The sequence below is a fragment of the Hyla sarda genome, chromosome 12 (assembly GCF_029499605.1).
Source record: "Hyla sarda isolate aHylSar1 chromosome 12, aHylSar1.hap1, whole genome shotgun sequence".
NCBI classification, from domain to species: Eukaryota; Metazoa; Chordata; class Amphibia; order Anura; family Hylidae; genus Hyla; species Hyla sarda.
The window spans coordinates 71,910,055-71,931,081 of record NC_079200.1 but is presented as its reverse complement, the minus strand read 5'-3'; the positions used below and the strand labels follow the sequence as shown (position 1 = coordinate 71,931,081).

General features: G+C 45.2%; 1 protein-coding gene across 4 annotated transcripts in view; it reads left to right on the top strand.

Moving 5' to 3' along the window:
* Positions 1-13,402: 13,402 nt before the first annotated feature.
* GMEB2 (glucocorticoid modulatory element binding protein 2) overlaps positions 13,403-21,027 on the top strand; it is a 28,711-nt gene continuing 21,086 nt past the window's right edge. Inside the window, exon 1 of one of the 4 annotated variants that reach the window (XM_056547873.1) lies at positions 13,403-13,593. The gene's annotated coding sequence lies outside the window, so the exon portion shown is untranslated. Of the gene's footprint in view, positions 13,594-13,660; positions 13,838-13,918; positions 13,947-21,027 lie in introns of those variants that run through there. The other 3 variants (XM_056547872.1, XM_056547874.1, XM_056547877.1) reach the window with 3 other exon arrangements.

Here is a 21,027-nt window from a genome sequence, read left to right as displayed (position 1 = left end):
GTTGAAATTCTCACCAGATATTGGTAATAACCCAAGTAATTCATACATATGAAACCAAAACAAATAAGCTCAGAAATTATGTGTAATAATGTGAGATGTCACAGAGAAAAAGTACTGAACAAATGAAGAAAGGGAGGCGCAAAAAGGCATGGAAAGCCAAGACAACAGCTGAAATCTATCAGTGATTGAAAAGCAATCCAGCCTCTTGTCAGTGCAAATTAATATCAGCTGGGTAAACTGGCCCCAACTGATGGTCTACAAAAAGGTCTCATTGCCAAGATGCCACACAACACACATCTTATGAAAACACATTTGGAAAAGCCAGTAAAATACTGGAAGAATATAGTCAGATGAGAGCAAAATTTAACTGTTAGGATGCCATAATACACACCATGTTTGAAGGAGAAATGGCACTGCACATGACCCTAAAAACACCAAACCAACAGTGTAGTTTGGAGGTGGGAACATAATAGTATGGGGCTGATCTTCAGCAAACTTCACATAATTGAAGGAAGGATGAATGGGCAATTTTACCAACACATTATAGAGAAAAATCTGCTGCCATCTACCAGGATGATGAAGATGAAACGCGAGCGAACAATTCAACAAATCAATGATCCCAAACACACAGCCAAGGAAACTCACAAATGGTTTCATAGAAAGAAAATAAAGCTGCTAGAATGGCACAGACAGACAATCACCTGACTTAAAGGGGCACTCCGCCCCTGGCATCTTATCCCCTATCCAAAGGATAGGGGATAAGATGTTAGACCGCCGCGGTCCCGCTGCTGGGGACCCCGGGGATCGCTGCTGCGGCACCCCGCCATCATTACTGCACAGAGCGAGTTTGCTCTGTGCGTAATGACGGGCGATACAGGGGCCGGAGCAGTGTGAAGTCATGGCACCGCCCCTCATGACATCACGGCCCGTCCCCTTAATGCAAGTCTATGGCAGGGGGCGTGATGACCACCACGCCCCCTCCCATAGACTTGTATTGACGGGGGCGGGCCCCTGTATTGCCCGTCATTACGTGCAGAGCGAACTCGCTCTGCTCAGTAATGATAGCGGGGTGCTGCAGCAGCGATCCCCGGGGTCCCCAGCAGCGGGACCGCGGCGATCTAACATCTTATCCCCTATCCTTTGGATAGGGGATAAGATGTCTAGGGGCGGAGTACCCCTTTAAATCCCATTGAAAATCTACAAAAGGAACTGAAGACCATGATGATTCATAGAAAAGGCCCACAGAACCTTCATGATTTGAAGACTGTATGTGTAGAAGAAAGGGCTAAAATCACACCAGAGCAATGCATGCAACTAGTTTCTCCATACAGGAGGCATCTTTGAGCTGTCATTACCAACAAGGGCTTTTGTATAGTTTCTTGGGATTTACTTACTTTCAATTTACTCCATCTCTACCCCAATGGCAGGATAGTAGTATGGGTATTAGAAAGGATAGTTGGCAAGTCTCTTTTGCACAGACCTCTTTAAAAGTTTTCCATAGAACCTACTTTGTTCCAACTCGACTTCATGACATATACTCTTCAGTGTCTCCTCTATGTTTTAGGCGCTGTTTGCATATGGTTCTATGTATCACACATGGTGGAGTTGCCCATTCACAGCGTCTTTTTGGACTCAGGTCATCTCGTTGATCAAGGGGATTACTTAATATAAATTTCTGTGACCCTTCTTTTTGTCTCTTAGGACGGAAGCTGTCTAGAATACCTTACTGTACCTTTTAGCATGCCCAACATTTTTCACTGGCCGCTCCAATCCACCTTCTTATTAGAGGAAGCCTGCCCAATCTTTTTCTGCTGCCCTCAACCGCAACACCTCCATCATGCTTCACGAAAATCTTACTGCTATACGGGAAGACACTGTTAAGCACTTATGAAATATGAAATCCTTGGATATCTTTCTTATACTGTCTGAATCTTTTCCACTCTATGTCTCTCTACTGCCTGGTATGCTGCATATGGGACTGTTCTAGGTTTATATGGATTATTTCTTGAGGATCCAGAGATAAGTATACACCAGTTCTTTTACTTGGTCTTACTCTGATGTTCTTTCCTGAATTATTCCCATATGTGGCATTCTATCTGTGTTTTATGCTTAGGGTGTCCCCTTTCCTATTTTCTCCACTTGATAATGTATTCCTGTTAAGATATGTGCTGCTTATGTTTGCACTTTATGCCCTAGGATATTGGTTTACAATGTGATGGCTACATATGTGCAATATAATAAGAACTAGCCATAAATCTTTTTCATTGTTTTGTGGAATCTCCTAGCAGCGGGTTTTCAGTCTGACAGTTGTTGCTCCTTTTAATTCATTTTTATCTTGTATTGATCCCTAATAAAATGTGCTATTCATTCTACTATATGTGTTTCGGTGTTTCTTGTTAGGTCTTTATAGATGTTAATCAGGTCTTGGCGTTCAGCCCGGACGTTCACTGGGTTGCAGACCTGAATACTGAAAATAGTTGAGTACCCCTGCCCTATGATGTGGAAAGGGGATACATGTCTAAAAAGTTTAGTTCCCTAGACTATCCCTTTAAAAAATATGGATAGTAAAATGATCATTTAGATAAAACATCACTGAAAAATCGTAAAAAAATACAGAAAGCATAAAAACTTGATTTAAAGCGTACCCGTCAGATCCAACAAAAAAACATTTTTGTTAATATATCACTCAGTACCTAATCCTGACCATGTACATCTAATTTTTGTGTCTATCACCTTTATTTATTTATTTATTTCTTACACTTTTAATTTAGCTCACTAGTCTGAATTCCTCTCAAAGGGAGGGGGCGTGGCCTCACTGTGCAGGTCTCCGCCCCCTCCCTCAGTATGCTGTCTGCTCACATCTTCCCTAGCATTAGCAAAACTACAACTCCCAGCTTGTCCTCACTGACAGTAGCGGGACACAAGCTGACAGTGGAAGGATTTTTCCTCCAGTTATGAGCCCTGCTCTCACAGCTGTCAATCAAGGAAGTGTGTCCATGACATAGGTGATGATGCATGGACACAGCAGGACTAGTATATGTCCAGGCAGGCAGGGGGGGCAGTTGTTTGACTGGCTTTTTCAGTATGAGATACTGAAAATGTTCTAATGAAAGCAATTGCAAAACCTATTGGTCTTGCATGCTTTACAACATATCAAAAGTTTTTGTATCTGACAGTGCCTATTTAAAGGAAATCTGTCATCAGTATCACCCACACTAACCTGTCATACAGGCTTGCAGTGTGGGTGATACTGATCAAAATGGATACTTACAATGTTCTGAATAGCCCAGCCATTGCGCCGTTATCGCTGTTTTTCTATTTAAGTAAATGAGGTCCTTGGGGCATGGATGGAGCTAGGACTGGAGCTCCGGGCACCCCACGTGATCTGCTGCTGGGCGGGCGCTCTGCCTGGCTGATCAATATGCAAGGTTGAGTACACCCGGAGGCGGCGTCAGTTTCAGCCTCATGAGGCGAAAACCTGCTGCAAGAGGGAGGGAGGCCGTGCATATTGATGAGCCGGGCGGAGCGCCCGCCCCTCAGAGCCGGGAGGGAGGCCGTGAATATTGATGAGCCGGGCAGAGCGCCCGCCCATCAGATCACGTGGGTTGCCTGGAGCCCCGGTCCTAGCTCCGCCCATGCCCCTATGACCTCATTTACATAAAAAGAAAAACAGCGATAATGGCGCAACCACTGGGCCATTCAGGACATTGTAAGTATCATTTGATCAGTATCACCCGCACTACAAGCCTATATGACAGGTTAGTGCGGGTGATACTGATGACACATTCCTTTTAACCCCTTAACGACCATGGACGTAAATGTACAGCCTGGTTTGGCGGGACTTTGCGCACCAGGACGTACATTTACGTCCTGTGTATGACCACGAGCATCGGAACGGTGCTCGCATCAAACACGGCAGGTTCCAGCTGCTAGCAGCAGCCGGGGACCTGCCAGTAATGGCTGACATCCGCGATCGCACGGATGTCCACCATTAACCGCTCAGATGCCGTGATCAATACAGATCACGGCATCTGCATCAGTGCAGTACTTTGAATGGATGATCGGATCGCCCGCAGCGCTGCCACGGGGATCCGATCATCCAGCATGACAGCCGGAGGTCCCCTCACCTGGCTCTGGCCGTCTCCTGGGGTCTTCTGCTCTGGTCTGAGATCGAGCAGTGCTGAGCAGTGCTGTGTCTTATACATAGCACTGCACAGTATTAGCAATCAAATGATTGCTATAGATAGTCCCCTATGGGGACATAAAAAGTATTTTAAAAAAAGTTGAAAAATGTAAAAAAAATAAAATAAAAGTGAAAAATCCCCTTCCCCAATAAAAATTTTTATTGTCCGTTTTTCCCATTTTACCCTCAAAAACCGTAAAAAAAATTTTTTTATAAACATATTTGGTATCGCCGCGTGCGTAAATATCCGTACTATCAAAATATAATGTTAATGATCCTGTAAGTTGAATGGCGTAACCGTAAAAAAAAAATTCCAAAAATGCTGCTTTTATGTCACATCTTATTTTCAAAAATTTATTAAAAATTAGCTAAACGTTTTATATATGCAAATGTGGTATCGATAAAAAGTACAGATGACGGGACAAAAAAATTTGCCCTCATACCACCCTATATACGAAAAAATGAAAAAGTTATAGGTGGTCAAAATAGGGCAATTTTAGATTACTGATTTTGTACAAAAAGTTTTAGATTTTTTTTAAGCAGTACAAAAATATAAAAGTATCTAGCCATGGGTATCATTTTAATCGTATTGACCCACAGAATAAATAACACATGTCATTTTTACCGTAAAGTGTACAGTGTGAAAACGAAACCCTCCAAAATGTGCAAAATTGTGGTTTTCATTTAAATTTCCTCCCTAACAATTTTTATTTTTTTTGAGGGGGGGGGGGGGGGGGTTCGCCTTACATTTTATGGTAAAATGAGAGGTTTCATTACAAAGTACAATTGGACACGCAAAAAATAAGCCCTTATATGGGTCTGTAGATGAAAATATAAAGGAGTTATGGATTTTAGAAGGCGAGGAGGAAAAAACGAAAACGCAAAAATAAAATTGGCCTGGTCCTTAAACCCTTAAAGACACAGGACGTAAATGTATGTCCTGGTGCGGTGGTACTTAACACACCAGGACGTACATTTACGTCCTGTGCATAACCGCGGGCATTGGAGCGATGCCCATGTCATGTGCGGCTGATCACGACTGCTGATCGCAGCCAGGGACCTGCCGGCAATGGCCGACGCCCGCGATCTCGCGGGCGTCCGCCATTAACCCCTCAGGTGCCGGGATCAATACAGATCCCGGCATCTGTGGCAGTGCGCGATTTGAATGAATGATCGGATCGCCCGCAGCGCTGCTGCGGGGATCCGATCATTCAGAACACCGCACGGAGGTCCCCTCACCTTCCTCCGTCCGGCTCCCGGCTTCTCCTGCTCTGGTCTGAGATCGAGCAGACCAGAGTAGAAGATCGCCGAAAACACTGATCTGTTCTATGTCCTATACATAGAACAAATCAGTATTAGCAATCATGGTATTGCTATGCATAGTCCCCTATGGGGACTATTCAAGTGTAAAAAAAAAATGTTAAAAAATGTAAAAGTAAAAAAAAAAGTGAAAAATCCCCTCCCCCATTAAAAAAATTAAACGTCCGTTTTTCCTATTTTACCCCCAAAAAGCGTAAAAAATAAATTTTATAGACATATTTGGTATCACCGCGTGTGTAAATGTCCGAACTATTAAAATAAAATGTTAATGATCCCCTACGGTGAACGGCGTGAACGAAAAAAAAAATCCAAAATTGCAACTTTTCAAATACATTTTATTAAAAAAAAAAATTATTAAAAATGTATTAAGTTTTTTATATGCAAATTGTTAGGATTCGACTAGCTGGATGTGGATCCACTGTGTCAGCGAGGGATTGGCGTAGACCGTGTCGGTGGACCGGTTCTAGGGATGCTACTGGTTTTCACCAGAGCCCGCCGCAAAGCGGGATGGTCTTGCTGCGGCGGTAGCAACCAGGTCGTATCCACCGGCAACGGCTCAACCTCGCTGACTGCTGAGAAGACGTGGGACAGAAGGACTAGACAGAGGCAAGGTCAGACGTAGCAGAAGGTCGGGGCAGGCGGCAAGGTTCGTAGTCAATGTGGATAGCAGAAGATCTGGAACACAGGCTTTGGACAACACTAAACGCTTTCACTGGCACAAGGCAACAAGATCCGGCAAGAAAGTGCAGGGGAAGTGAGGTAATATACACATCGAGCAGGTGGAAGCTAATTAGGCTGATTGGGCCAGGCACCAATCATTGGTGTACTGGCCCTTTAAATCTTAGAGAGCTGGCACAGTGAGACGTGGAGAAGCAGACTTTGTACCAAGAGACGCCACACCCACGTGAGCTGGGTGTGTGCGTGCGTTTCCCAGACGTGGAGGACGAATAGGGCAATCCACCAAGAAATGTTCGGTACTGGCGCAGTACAGACATACATTTTTATCCCTACGGCGAGTCCTCTCTTCATGGGTCAGGCGAGACCGATCCACTTGCATAGCCTCCTCGGCAGGAGGCACAGGGGTAGATTGCAAAGGATACTGTGAGAGAGGTGCCCAGAGATCAAGGTCTTTTTCCTGGCGGAGCTCCTGGTGTCTCTCAGAAAAATGCATGTCAATGCGGGTGGCCAAATGGATAAGTTCTTGCAGGTTGGCAGGAATCTCTTGTGCGGCCAGCACATCCTTGATGTTACTGGATAGGCCTTTTTTAACCCCTTAAGGACACATGACGTTCTCATACGTCTCCATTTCCGAGTCCTTAAGGACACATGACGTATGAGAACGTCATGTGTTTTACCGGCCCCCCGCAACCATCTGGAGCGGAGCCGGTCCCCAATGCCTGCTGAAATCGTTCAGCAGGCATCGGGGCATATCGCCCAGGGGGGTCATTATGACCCCCCATGTCGGCGATGGCCGCAGATCGCTGGACAATTCAGTCCAGCGATCTGCGGCGGATTCCGGGTCAATCGGGTCTCCAGTGACCCGGTATTATTGGCTGATCGGGGCCGTCAGAGACGGCCCCGAACAGCCATAGCCAGCAGGGGTGAGGTGGCACTGGTGCCACCTCACGATCGCCCTGATTCGTCGGCCGGATTACCGGCCGACCAATCAGGGCGCCTGCTGCGGGTGTCACTCCCGCAACCCGCTCCGCCCCTCTTCCGGAGGACGTGAGCGGGTGCGGGACGTGCACCCCGGGTGCTGGGGACCCCGATCCCCGGCGCCCCTGTTGGGATCGGGGCCCCAGGAGCAGCGGCGGCGGCGGAGACGACGAGGGACTGACCTGATGCGGCGAGGATCGTTGGAGGTGAGTGACAGCCTCCTGGTGTTGCTTAGCAACAGCTCCCAGCATGCAAAAAGGGCATGCTGGGAGCTGTAGTTATGCAACAGCAGGAGGCAGACCACCACAACTCCCAGCATGCCCTTATGGGCATGCTGGGACTTGTAGTTTTGCAACAGCTGGAGGCACATTCTTTCTATGGAAAAGTGTACCTTCAGCTGTTGTGTAACTACAACTCCCAGCTTGCACAATCAGCTAAAGTGCATGCTGGGAGTTGTAGTAGTGCATCTGGTGGTTGCATAACTACAACTCCCAGCATGCCCGTTGGCTGTCGGTGACTGCTGAGAGTTGTAGTTTTGCAACAGCTGAAGGCACACTGAGTTAAGTAGTAAACCAGTGTGTCTCCAGCTATTGCATAACTACAATCCCCAGCATCCCCAGCCAAAGTAGTATGCCTCCAGCTGTTGCATAACTACAACACCCAGCATGCCCTTCCGCTGTCCGTACATGCTGGGGGTTGTAGCTTTTGCAACAGCTGAAGGCACACTGGTTGCAGAACACTGAGTTTGTTACCAAACTCGGTGTTTCACAACCAGTGTGCCTCCAGCTGTTGCAAAACTACAACTCCCAGCATGCACTGATAGACCGTACATGCTGGGAGTTGTAGTTTTGCAACAGCTGGATGTTCCCCCCCCAATGTGAACGTACAGGGTACACTCACATGGGCGGAGGATTACGGTTAGTATCCGGCTGCAAGTTTGAGGTGCGGCAAAATTTCTGCAGCAGCTCAAACTGCCAGCGAGAAACTACTGTGAACCCCCCGCGTGACTGTACCCTAAAAACACTACACTACACTAACACACAATAAAATAAAAAGTAAAAAACACTACATATACACATACCCCTACACAGCCCCCCTCCCCTCCCCAATAAAAATGAAAATGTCTGGTACGCCACTGTTTCCAAAACGGAGCCTCCAGCGGTTGCAAAACTACAACTCCCAGCATCCACTGATAGACCGTACATGCTGGGAGTTGTAGTTTTGCAACAGCTGGATGTTCCCCCCCCCAATGTGAACGTACAGGGTACACTCACATGGGCGGAGGATTACAGTAAGTATCCGGCTGCAAGTTTGAGCTGCGTCAAATTTTCTGCCGTAGCTCAAACTGCCAGCGAGAAACTACTGTGAACCCCCGCCCGTGCGACTGTACCCTAAAAACACTACACTACACTAACACAAAATAAAATAAAAAGTAAAAAACACTACATATACACATACCCCTATACAACCCCCCTCCCCAATAAAAATGAAAAACGTCTGGTACGCCACTGTTTCCAAAACGGAGCCTCCAGCTGTTGCAAAACAACTACTCCCAGTATTGCCAGATAGCCGTTGACTGTCCAGGCATGCTGGGAGTTTTACAACAGCTGGAGGCACCCTGTTTGGGAATCACTGGCGTAGAATACCCCTATGTCCACCCCTATGCAAGTCCCTAATTTAGGCCTCAAATGCGCATGGCGCTCTCACTTTGGAGCCCTGTCGTATTTCAAGGCAACAGTTTAGGGCCACATATGGGGTATCGCCGTACTCGGGAGAAATTGGGCTTCAAATTTTGGGGGGTATTTTCTGCTATTACCCTTTTAAAAAATGTAAAATTTTTGGGAAAACAAGCATTTTAGGTAAAAAAAATATATATTTTTTTACATATGCAAAAGTCGTGAAACACCTGTAGGGTATTAAGGTTCAAATTACCCCTTGTTACGTTCCCCAAGGGGTCTAGTTTCCAAAATGGTATGCCATGTGGTTTTTTTTTGCTGTCCTGGCACCATAGGGGGTTCCTAAATGCGGCATGCCCCCAGAGCAAAATTCGCTTTCAAAAAGCCAAATGTGACTCCTTCTCTTCTGAGACCTGTAGTGCGCCAGCAGAGCACTTTTCACACCCATATGGGGTGTTTTCTGAATCGGGAGAAATTGGGCTTCAAATTTTGGTGGGTATTTTCTGCTATTACCCTTTTTAAAATTGTAAAAATTTTGGGAAACCAAGCATTTTAGGTAAAAAAAATATATATTTTTTTACATATGCAAAAGTCGTGAAACACCTGTAGGGTATTAAGGTTCACATTACCCCTTGTTACGTTCCCCGAGGGGTCTAGTTTCCAAAATGGTATGCCATGTGTTTTTTTTTTGCTGTTCTGGCACCATAGGGGCTTCCTAAATGCGGCATGCCCCCAGAGCAAAATTTGCTTTCAAAAAGCCAAATGTTACTCCTTCTCTTCTGAGACCTGTAGTGCGCCAGCAGAGCACTTTTCACCCCCATATGGGGTGTTTTCTGAATCGGGAGAAATTGGGCTTCAAATTTTGGGGGGTATTTTCCGCTATTACCCTTTTTAAAAATGTAAACATTTTGGGAAAACAAGCATTTTAGGTAAAAAAAATATATATTTTTTTACATATGCAAAAGTCGTGAAACACCTGTAGGGCATTAAGGTTCACGTTACACCTTGTTACGTTCCCCGAGGGGTCTAGTTTCCAAAATGGTATGCCATGTGGTTTTTTTTTGCTGTTCTGGCACCATAGGGGCTTCCTAAATGCGGCATGCCCCCAGAGCAAAATTTGCTTTCAAAAAGCCAAATGTGACTCCTCCTCTTCTGAGACCTGTAGTGCACCAGCAGAGCACTTTTCACCCCCATGCGAGGTGTTTTCTGTATCGAGAGAAATTGGGCTTCAAATTTTGGGGGGTATTTTCTGCTATTACCCTTTTTAAAAATGTAAAATTTTTGGGAAACCAAGCATTTTAGGTAAAAAAAATATATATTTTTTTTACATATGCAAAAGTCGTGAATCACCTGTGGGGTATTAAGGTTCACTTTACCCCTTGTTACGTTCCCTGAGGGGTCTAGTTTCCAAAATGGTATGCCATGTGTTTTTTTTTTGCTGTCCTGGCACTTTAGGGGCTTCCTAAATGCGGCATGCCCCCCAAAAACCATTTGTCGCTCCTTCCCTTCTGAGCCCTCTACTGCGCCCGCCGAACAATTAACATAGACATATGAGGTATGTGCTTACTCGAGAGAAATTGGGTTTCAAATACAAGTAAAAATTTTCTCCTTTTTATCCCTTGCAAAAATTCAAAAATTGGGTCTACTAGAACATGCGAGTGTAAAAAATGAAGATTTTGAATTTTCTCCTTCACTTTGCTGCTATTCCTGTGAAACACCTAAAGGGTTAATACACTTACTGAATGTTTTTTTGAATACTTTAGGGGGTGTAGTTTTTATAATGGGGTCTTTTATGGGGTATTTCTAATATGAAGACCCTTCAAATCCACTTCAAAACTGAACTGGTCCCTGAAAAATAGTGAGTTTGAAAATTTTGTGAAAAATTTCAAAATTGCTACTGAACTTTGAAGCCCTATGGTGTCTTCCAAAAGTAAAAACTCATAAATTTTATGATGCAAACATAAAGTAGACATATTGTATATGTGAACCCAAAAAAAATATATTTTGAATATCCATTTTCCTTACAAGCAGAGAGCTTCAAAGTTAGAAAAATGCAAAATTTTCATTTTTTTCATCAAATTTTGGGATTTTTCACCAAGAAAGGATGCAAGTTACCATTAAATTTTACCACTAAGTTAAAGTAGAATATGTCACGAAAAAACAATCTCGGAATCAGAATGATAACTAAAAGCATTCCAGAGTTATTAATGTTTAAAGTGACAGTGGTCAGAATTGCAAAAAACGCTCCGGTCCTTAAGGTATAAAATGGCCTGGTCCTTAAGGGGTTAAAGGTCGCGCAGAGAGCCTCGTTATTCCAAGAAAATTCGGAAGCGAGAGTACGAAATTGGATGGCGTACTCACCTACTGAAGAATTACCCTGGACCAGGTTCAGCAGGGCAGTCTCGGCAGAAGAAGCTCGGGCTGGTTCTTCGAAGACACTACGGACTTCAGCGAAGAAGGACTGGACTGTGGCAGGATCATTGCGGTCCCAGAGTGGTGTGGCCCAAGACAAGGCCTTTCCAGACAGAAGACTCACTACGAACGCCACCTTAGACCGTTCTGTAGGAAATTGGTCCGACAAAACATCTCCATATGTAGGGAACATTGAGACAAGAAGCCACGGCAGAGTCTAGAGTCCCCATCAAATTTGTCCGGCAGGGACAAGCGGAGGCTAGGAGCGGCCACTCGCTGCGGAGGAGGTGCAGGAGCTGGCGGAGAAGATGGTTGCTGCTGTAGCAGTGGCAGAAGTTGCTGTAACGTGGCGGTCAACTGCGACAGCTGCTGTCCTTGTTGGGCAATTTGCTGCGATTGCTGGGCGACCACCGTGGATAGGTCAGCGAGACTTGGCAGCGGCACCTCAGCGGGATCCATGGCCGGATCTACTGTTAGGATTCGGCTAGCTGGATGTGGATCCACTGTGTCAGCGAGGGATTGGCGTAGACCGTTTCGGTGGACCGGTTCTAGGGATGCTACTGGTATTCACCAGAGCCCGCCGCAAAGCGGGTTGGTCTTGCTGCGGCGGTAGCAACCAGGTCGTATCCACCGGCAACGGCTCAACCTCGCTGACTGCTGAGAAGACGTGGGACAGAAGGACTAGACAGAGGCAAGGTCAGACGTAGCAGAAGGTCGGGGCAGGCGGCAAGGTTCGTAGTCAATGGGGATAGCAGAAGATCTGGAACACAGGCTTTGGAAAACACTAAACGCTTTCACTGGCACAAGGCAACAAGATCCGGCAAGGAAGTGCAGGGGAAGTGAGGTAATATACACAGGGAGCAGGTGGAAGCTAATTAGGCTGATTGGGCCAGGCACCAATCATTGGTGCACTGGCCCTTTAAATCTTAGAGAGCTGGCGCGCGCGCGCCCTAAGGAGCGGAGCCGTGCGCCAGGACATGACAGCCAGGGGACGGGACAGGTGAGTGACTCGGGATGCGATTCGCGAGCGGGCGCGTCCCGTTATGCGAATCGCATCCCCGCCGGCAGTGTCAGTGCAGCGCTCCCGTTCAGCGGGTCTGACCGGGGCGCTGCAGAGAGAGGAACGCTGCGAGCGCTCCGGGGAGGAGCAGGAACCCGGAGCGCTCAACGTAACACAAATGTGGTATCAAAAAAAAGTACAGATCATGGCTCAAAAAATGAGCCCCCATACCGTCGCTTATACGGAAAAATAAAAAAGTTAGAGGTCATCAAAATAAAGGGATTATAAACGTATTAATTTGGTTAAAAAGTTTGTGATTTTTTTAAGCGCAACAAAAATATAAAAGTATATAATAATGGGTATCATTTTAATCGTATTGACCCTCAGAATAAAGAACACATGTCATTTTTACCATAAATTGTACGGCGTGAAAACGAAACCTTCCAAAATTAGCAAAATTGCGTTTTTCGTTTTAATTTCCCCACAAAAATAGTTGTTTTTTGGTTGCGCCATACATTTTATGATATAATGAGTGATGTCATTACAAAGGGCAACTGGTTGCGCAAAAAACAAGCCCTCATACTAGTCTGTGGATGAAAATATAAAAGAGTTATGATTTTTAGAAGGCGAGGAGGAAAAAATGAAAACGTAAAAATTTAATTGTCTGAGTCCTTAAGGCCAAAATGGGCTGAGTCCTTAAGGGGTTAAGATGAAAATGGGATTGGTCCTTAAGGGGTTAATGGGAGTTTCACAAACAGTGGTGTCCCTGCTCTACAGATGGGTGTAGGCCCAGAGGAGGGAGCCATATCAACCAGACATTGATGACCTATCCTGTGGATTTTCTATTTATTTTACTGACACACTGTACAGGTGGATTGCCAGGTATTTTACTGCACCGCTATCCCTCACTTCCTGAACACCATAAGAAGAACACAAACCTAACCCAGCGATGGACACGCTCCATTAGACAGATAACTTGCATTTTATAAAAATAAAAGAACATTACATAATACCCTACACTGTGACTAAACGACAGCCGTGCTGTAGAATGAAGAGAAGACATAGCGCCATCTAGTGTCTAGGAACATATATGGCCGATTATTGAGCAGCAGACCAGCGCCATCTAATGACCAAAGCCTAACAGTTCACGCATACGCAGTACTGTCTACGTCGGCCATATTTGAAACCATCACATGAACGCGCAAGCCCCCCTCCTTTTCTCCCCGGAGACGTGAACGAGCGCGGCCTTTTCACTTCATCCCTGCCCGCGTCACCGAAACCGCCCAAAACCGGCGGAAACCCCGGGGAAGCAGGCGGCACGGAGACCCCGGAGCGTCGGAGAGCAGGTAAGTGCCGCCCACGTCCTGGGGAGTCGTCACCCCTCCCCCTCATCACGCACCGGGTCCCTGCAGAGCGTCAGGACGTGACGGCGGGCCGTGCTCACGGCGGCGCCGGGGGGAGGAGGAGGCTGCGTACGAGGCCGCGTTACGAGCGTCACATTCCGCACAGCTGCCCGGGGAGCGGAGCTTAGGCGTCACCATGGCAACCGGCACCCCCGAAATATTTTCGGGTGACTGGGAGATGTACCCTGTAATCCACCCACCCCTCCCCCACTAGCAGGAACGTCCTGTACATGGCAGTCTATGCGCAACATGTCTGCTGGGATTTGCAGTTGCTTCATTACTCCTTGCAGGGCATTGTAATCCCCTCAGTGTTTGCTGGAACTTATAGTTTCCTATTGTTAATTGCTGGGATTTGTAGTCCCATCATTGTTGGCTGACAACTTTATAGTTCTCTCCTTTTGTTTCTTGCTGGGACTTCTAGTCCTATCATTAGCTGCCTTTCTCTGTTTCCTTTTAAGACTTGTAGTTTCCTCTCTGTTTCCTGCTGGGACTTCTAGTCCTATCATTGTTGGCTGGTAAAACCTATAGGGGGAGATTGATCAAAACCTGTGTAGAGGAACCGTGGTGCAGTTGCCCATAGCAACCAGTCAGATCACTTCTTTAATTTTTCACAGGTCTCTTTAAAATTGAATGAAGCAATCTGGTTGCTATGGGCAACTGCACCACTTACTCTCCACAGGTTTTGATAAATCTCCCCCATAGTTTCCTTCCATTGGTTCTTGCTGGGACTTGTAGTCCCATCATTAGCTGTCTCCTTGTTCTCTGCTTGTACTTGTAGTTCTGTACATGCTACCAGTTTGGTTATAAGCTGTAGTATTGACTATTGGAACATCTATGGCAGTGGTTTCTAAACAGTGTACTTTCAGCTGTTGCAAATCTACAACTCTTAGCATGCAAAGGCTGTCAGGGCATGCTGGAAGTTGTAGTTAGAGATGAGCGAACTTACAGTAAATTCGATTCGTCACAAACTTCTCGGCTCGGCAGTTGATGACTTATCCTGCATAAATTAGTTAAAGGGTACCTTTCATCAAAAAAAAAACTTTTGATATATTATAGATTAAAGTATGCAGAATAACTTTCCAATAGCATGTTATTAAAAAAATATGCTTCTTTCTATTTAATTTTCCACTTTGAAAAAATGACCACTAGAGGTCTCCCTACCAGTCCTTTTTTTTTTTTTTTTTTTATAGATTTCAGACTCAAGCAGGAGTCCTAAATCTCAGACTGCATCTGGAACACAGACAAACTCACCACTGCTCACTGCCAGGGAGCAGTGTTGAGCTTGTCTGTGTCCCGGCTGCAGTCTGAGGTTTAGGACTCCAGCATGAGTCTGAAGTCTATTAAAAAAAAACAAAAAAAAAGGACTGGTAGGGAGACCCCTAGTGGTCATTTTTTCAAAGTGGAAAATTAAATAGAAAGAAGCATATTTTTTAATAACATGCTATTGGAAAGTTATTCTGCATACTTTAATCTATAATATATCAAAAGTTTTTTTGAAGAAAGGTACCCTTTAAGCTTTCAGGTGCTTCGGTGGGCTGGAAAAGGTGGATACAGTCCTAGGAAAGATTCTCCTAGGACTGTATCCACCTTTTTCAGCCGACAGGAGCACCGGAAAGCTGAACTAATTTATGCAGGATAAGTCATCGCCTGCCGAGCCGAGAAGTTAGTGACGAATCGAATTTACTGTAAGTTCGCTCATCTCTAGTTGTAGTTTTGCAACAGCTGGAGACGCACTGTTTGAAAAACAAAAATAATAATATTATTATGAATTTTTTATATAGTGCACACAGATTCTGTAGCGCTGTACACTCAAATTTGTCCCTGTCCCTACTAGGGCTAACAATCTAACATCTGTATTTTACCTTTAAAATATGTTGACACGGGGAAATTTCGGTGCAGAATCCTGTGGAAAAATTCTTCTACACGAAGTTAACATTGTGGTGAATGGAGTTTCTGCTGTCCAATTCACATGGCAGATTTTCCAGATTGTTCAAAAAGAATGACGTGTGTGTGTGTGTGTGTGTGTTGCGTGCAAGAAATTCAGCACAAATTTTGCGCACATTCCACGCGGAATCTGCAAAACTGCAAAAAAAAAAAAACTGCCAGGTTGGCAGAACAGAAATTCAGGTGTGTGAACAAAGCCTTATGAAGCCCTTCAGGAAAAATTGTTCACAGACTTCGGGTCTATTCTTATGATGCAGTTTGTTGCAAGAAAAATGCTGCAGTTTAAATGAAAATGATTGCTATGACAACACCGTAAATCCCAGTAGAGCTGCAACGATTACCGTATTTTTCGTCATATAAGACGCTCCGGCATATAAGACGCACCCAATTTAAAAGCATAAAAATCTAGAAAATAAAGATTCTGAACCAAATACAATGTAAAGTGTAGGACAGTGATCTTCAACCTGCGGACCTTCAGATGTTGCAAAACTACAACTCCCAGCATGCCCGGACAGCCGTTGGCATCTGGAGGTCCGCAGGTTGAAGACCACTGGTATAGGAGCTAGTACTCACCTGTCCCCGCTGCGCCGAACCCATCACCGCTGCCCTGGATGTCTCCTTCCATCGCTGTCGCCACGTCCCCAGAGTGTCCCCGTCGCTCAGGAACGTCTCTGCTGCCCAGTATCCTCGCTCTCCGTCGCCGCCATCACGTCGCTATGCACGCCGCTACGCACGCTGCTCCTATTGGTTGACTGGACAGCGTGCGCAACGACGTGATGATGACGAAGGAGAGCGCCCGCCATGCAGGGGATCCCGGCACGGAGCAGACACCGAGGAGGCAGGATTTCACCGCGGCGGTCCCGAACAGCCCAACTGAGCAGCCAGGTTAGTGTCACTTTCGCTTAAGACACGGCGGTCAGCTTTGATCGCCATGTCTGAAGGGTTAATACAGGGCATCACCGCGATTAGCCACAGGTCCCGGCCGTTGATGGCCGCAGGGACCGCCGGTTTTAATGTGTATTTGCCGTATGACGCACCAACTCCCCACGCCCCCCCGTTTTGGAGAATAAAAAGTGCGTCTTATGCGGGAAAAACTACGGTAATCGATTAAATTTGATAACCGGGTTCGTTGTCGACGAATCCCGTTATTGAATAATCGCCCGATTTGTTGTCCGCGGCGGCAGTGAATGAATGAAGCTGACATGTCCCGCATGTAGGCTTCATTCATTCACCGCCGCCCGACATGTCCCTGCTGCTCTACTCCTAGCGTAATTCACGTAGCGCCGGGACATGTCTATTCTTTGCTGCTCATCTCTGTACCCGACGGAGATGAGCAGCAGAGAATAGACATGTCCCGGCGCTGCAATAATTGCACTAGGAGTAGAGCAGCACCAGGGACATGTCGGGCATTGGCAGTGAATGGAAGTATTGGGCCAATACTAGCAGTTTGCATGGTATCGGGGACTTGTTCAGTGTCCCCGATACCAAAACCGATACCTGCTTCTCCCGTCCCATGGAGGACTATGTGACACACACGTCACTCCACTTCCTCCCTCCCGCGCCCAGCGTAACGCTACGGAGGAAGCAGAGTGACGTGTATGTCACATGCTCCTCCATAGGACGACATAATGCGGATGGGAGAACGGGGCAGAGGACAGCCGCAGGTGAGTGCTGTCTACAAGGGTGGGGGCTGCCGTCTACTGGAGGGGCTGCTACTAATGTCTACGTGGGGCCCTGCTGTCTAAAGTGGGGAACAAGGATGCAATGCTCTGCACATACCCCCATCTGTATAGGAATGTACATACACTGCTATACACGTGGGGGGGGGGGGGGGGGGTGTCTAGGGTCTGTAAAAGCAATGCTCTGCAGTCTGCACATACCCCCATGTGTATAGGAATGTACATACACTGCTATACACGTGGGGGGGGGTCTAGGGTCTGTAAAAGCAATGCTCTGCAGTCTGCACATACCCCCATGTGTATAGGAATGTACATACACTGCTATACACGTGGGGGGGGGTGTCTAGGGTCTATAAAAGCAATGCTCTGCAGTCTGCACATACCCCCATGTGTATAGGAATGTACATACACTGCTATACACGTGGGGGGGGGGTGTCTAGGGTCTATAAAAGCAATGCTCTGCAGTCTGCACATACCCCCATGTGTGTAGGAATGTACATACACTGCTATACACGTGGGGGGGGGGGGGTGTCTAGGGTCTATAAAAGCAATGCTCTGCAGTCTGCACATACCCCCATGTGTACAGGAGTGCTATATAAAAGCAAAAAAATAAAAAATTTTAATGAACCGCTCTCCCCAATAAAAATTAGCTCCCCTTTTCCTATTGCTATACAAAAAAAGTAAAATAACTTTTTCTTTTACATATTTCATACTGCCGCATGGGTAACTGTCTGAACTATTACAATATTAGTGAGTCATTAACATTTTATTTTAATAGTTCAGACAGTTACCCATGCGGCAATATCAAATTTACGCTGGTTTCTGTACAAGATCATTAATAATGACAGCAACCGGCGTAAACGTTAAAAAAAAAATCCAAAATTGCTGCTGTTTGGTCACATCACATCCTATAAACTTTTAATACGGCCATTGTACATAGTTTTCAAGTAGAATCAGCTGAACCCCTTTTTTTTTTTTTTTTTTTGCATTTTGATCTTTTTTCCAATTAATCGATTACTTGATGAAATAATTGACAACTAATCGATTATTAAAATAATCGTTAGCTGCAGCCCTAAATCCCAGTCAGGTATTTTACCTTGGTGGTCCCAGATGAATGGCAGTTCCTGTCTGCCAGGATTGGGGGTGCTCATATAGGGGGAGATTTATCAAAACCTGTCCAGAAGAAAAGCTGCTGAGTTGCTCATAGCAACCAATCAGATCTCTTCTTTCTTTTTCAGAGGCCTTTTCAAAAATGAAAGAAGCGATCTGATTGGTTGTTATGGGAAACTCAGCAACTTTTCCTCTGGACAGGTTTTAATAAATCTCCCCCATAGAGAGGCTCTCTTCTGGCTCATGGTGCTGTCAGTATGGATCTTTACACTTGTATTTGGGCCATGACGTGCAGCCTGCTATGGATGCAAAAATGCTTCAATAATGCTCTCATGAAACTTAGCTTTAACATAAAGGGTTCAGAACCTAACGAAAAAACGACCCACTGCTGCTCTGCAGCCAATCCCTGGCATCCGTGGTCATGTGGCATATGTGGAAGCAGAGATGTTGAGGGCTGTGATTGGCTGCAGGATCACTAGCACATTATACAATATAGGATGGTATCACAGCACTACTGGCTAGGGCAGGTAACAGTATACGTAAGTTTTTTTTAAGCCACGCCCCAGCCTGACGGTCTGTCACAAACATACAATGTGAGCATTGAAACCTAGAGAACCCCATTTGCACATCCATTCCTAAATGCCCTTAAAAGTACCTTCCATGATGCCACTCATATATAGTCCCATGTCTATCTTTATACTCTATGGGGGAGATATATCAATATGTGTCTGTGTGCAGCCACTTCACAGCCTTTTTCTTTTCTTTTTTTTTTCTGTGTTATTTGCTTCTGTGCGCCAAATTTATCAAAAAGATGTAAGACTTTGATAAATTTTGCACAAATGAAAAATAACCTCAGAACTTGCTGTAGGATGTCTTTTTTTTCTAACGCATGAACTTGCTATTTTAAATTTATTTATTTTTTTACATTTGCGTTATATTTTTGGCGCCTTTTTAAAAAAAAGAAAAACGCAGTTAATAAATCTCCTCCACTGCAAAGTCAAGAAAGAAGCACTGCATGTCACAGTCACTTTTGCTAAAGTTGTCTATTTTGAAATTGCGCAAAATTTTTGCTCAAAGAACTAACAATGCAAAAATGTTGCGCCAAGTTTTAGCTAAGAAAATGTCATGAAGGCAATGATATATCTCCCCCTTAGGCCCTATGGTCATTGTTGCCACAAATAGTTCTATGGGGGACAAACAATATAGTAAAGTCACCTTCTTAATAATATTCACAGAAAACACAGGACATTTCACTGCAGTATCGCAAGAATGCATAAGTAGGTCAAAAGAACCCTCTTTGACCCCTTAAGGACCAGGGGTTTTTCCATTTTTGCATTTTCGTTTTTTGCTCCTTACCTTTAAAAAATCATGACTCTTTCAATTTTGCACCTAAAAATCCATATGATGGCTTATTTTTTGGGCCACCAATTCTATATTGTAATGACATCAGTCATTTTACCTAAAAATCGACAGCGAAACGGGAAAAAAAAATCCTTGTGAGACAAAATTGAAAAAAAAAACGCCATTTTGTAATTTTGGGACCTTCCGTTTCTACACAGTACATTTTTCGGTAAAAATGACACCTTCTTTTTATTATGTAGGTCCATACGATTAAAATGATACCCTACTTATATAGGTTTGATTTTGTCGTACTTCTGGAAAAAATCATAACTACATGCAGGAAAATGTATACGTTTAAAATTGTCATCTTCTGACCCCTATAACTTTTTTATTTTTACGTGTATGAGGGCTAATTTTTTGCGCTGTGATCTGAAGTTTTTAGCGGTACCATTTTTGTATTGTTCGGACTTATTGATTGCTTTTTATTCATTTTTACATGATCTAAAAAGTGACCGAAAATACACTATTTTGGACTTTGGAATTTTTTTGCGCGCACGTCATTGACCGTGCGGTTTAATTAATGATATATTTTTATAGTTCAGACATTTACACACGCGGGGATACCACATGTTTATTTTTATTTAGAAAGTTTTTTTTTAATGGGAAAAGGGGGGTGATTCAAACTTTTAATAGGGAAGGGGTTAAATGATCTTTATTCACTTTTTTTTTTTTTGCAGTCTGATAGCTCCCATAGGGACCTATAACACTGCACACACTGATCTTTTACATTGTTCAATACTTTCTCATAGGAAAGCATTGATCAATGATTCTGCCACTTGACTGCTCATGCCTGGATCTCAGGCACTGAGCAGTCATTCGGCGATCGGACACCAGGAGGCAGGTAAGAGACCCTCCTCATGTCCTGAAGCTGTTCGGGATGCCGCGATTTCGTCGTGGCTATCCCGAACAGCTCCCTGAGCTAACCGGCATGATTTTACTTTCACTTTAGACGCGGCGTTCAACCTTGAACGCCGCGTCTAAAGAGTTAATAGCGAGCCGCACTGCGATCAGTGCCGCGCGCTATTAGCCACGGGTCCCGGCCGTTGTTAGAGGCTGTGGCCCCGCGTTATAGATCGGGAGCAGACTCATGACGTAACGTTACGTCATTGGTCCTTAAAGGGGTACTCCGGTGCGTACACATCTTATCCCCTATCCAAAGGATAGGGGATAAGATGCCTGATCGCGGGAGTCCCGCAGCTGGGGACGCCCGTGATCATGCACGCTGCACCCCGTTTGTAATCGG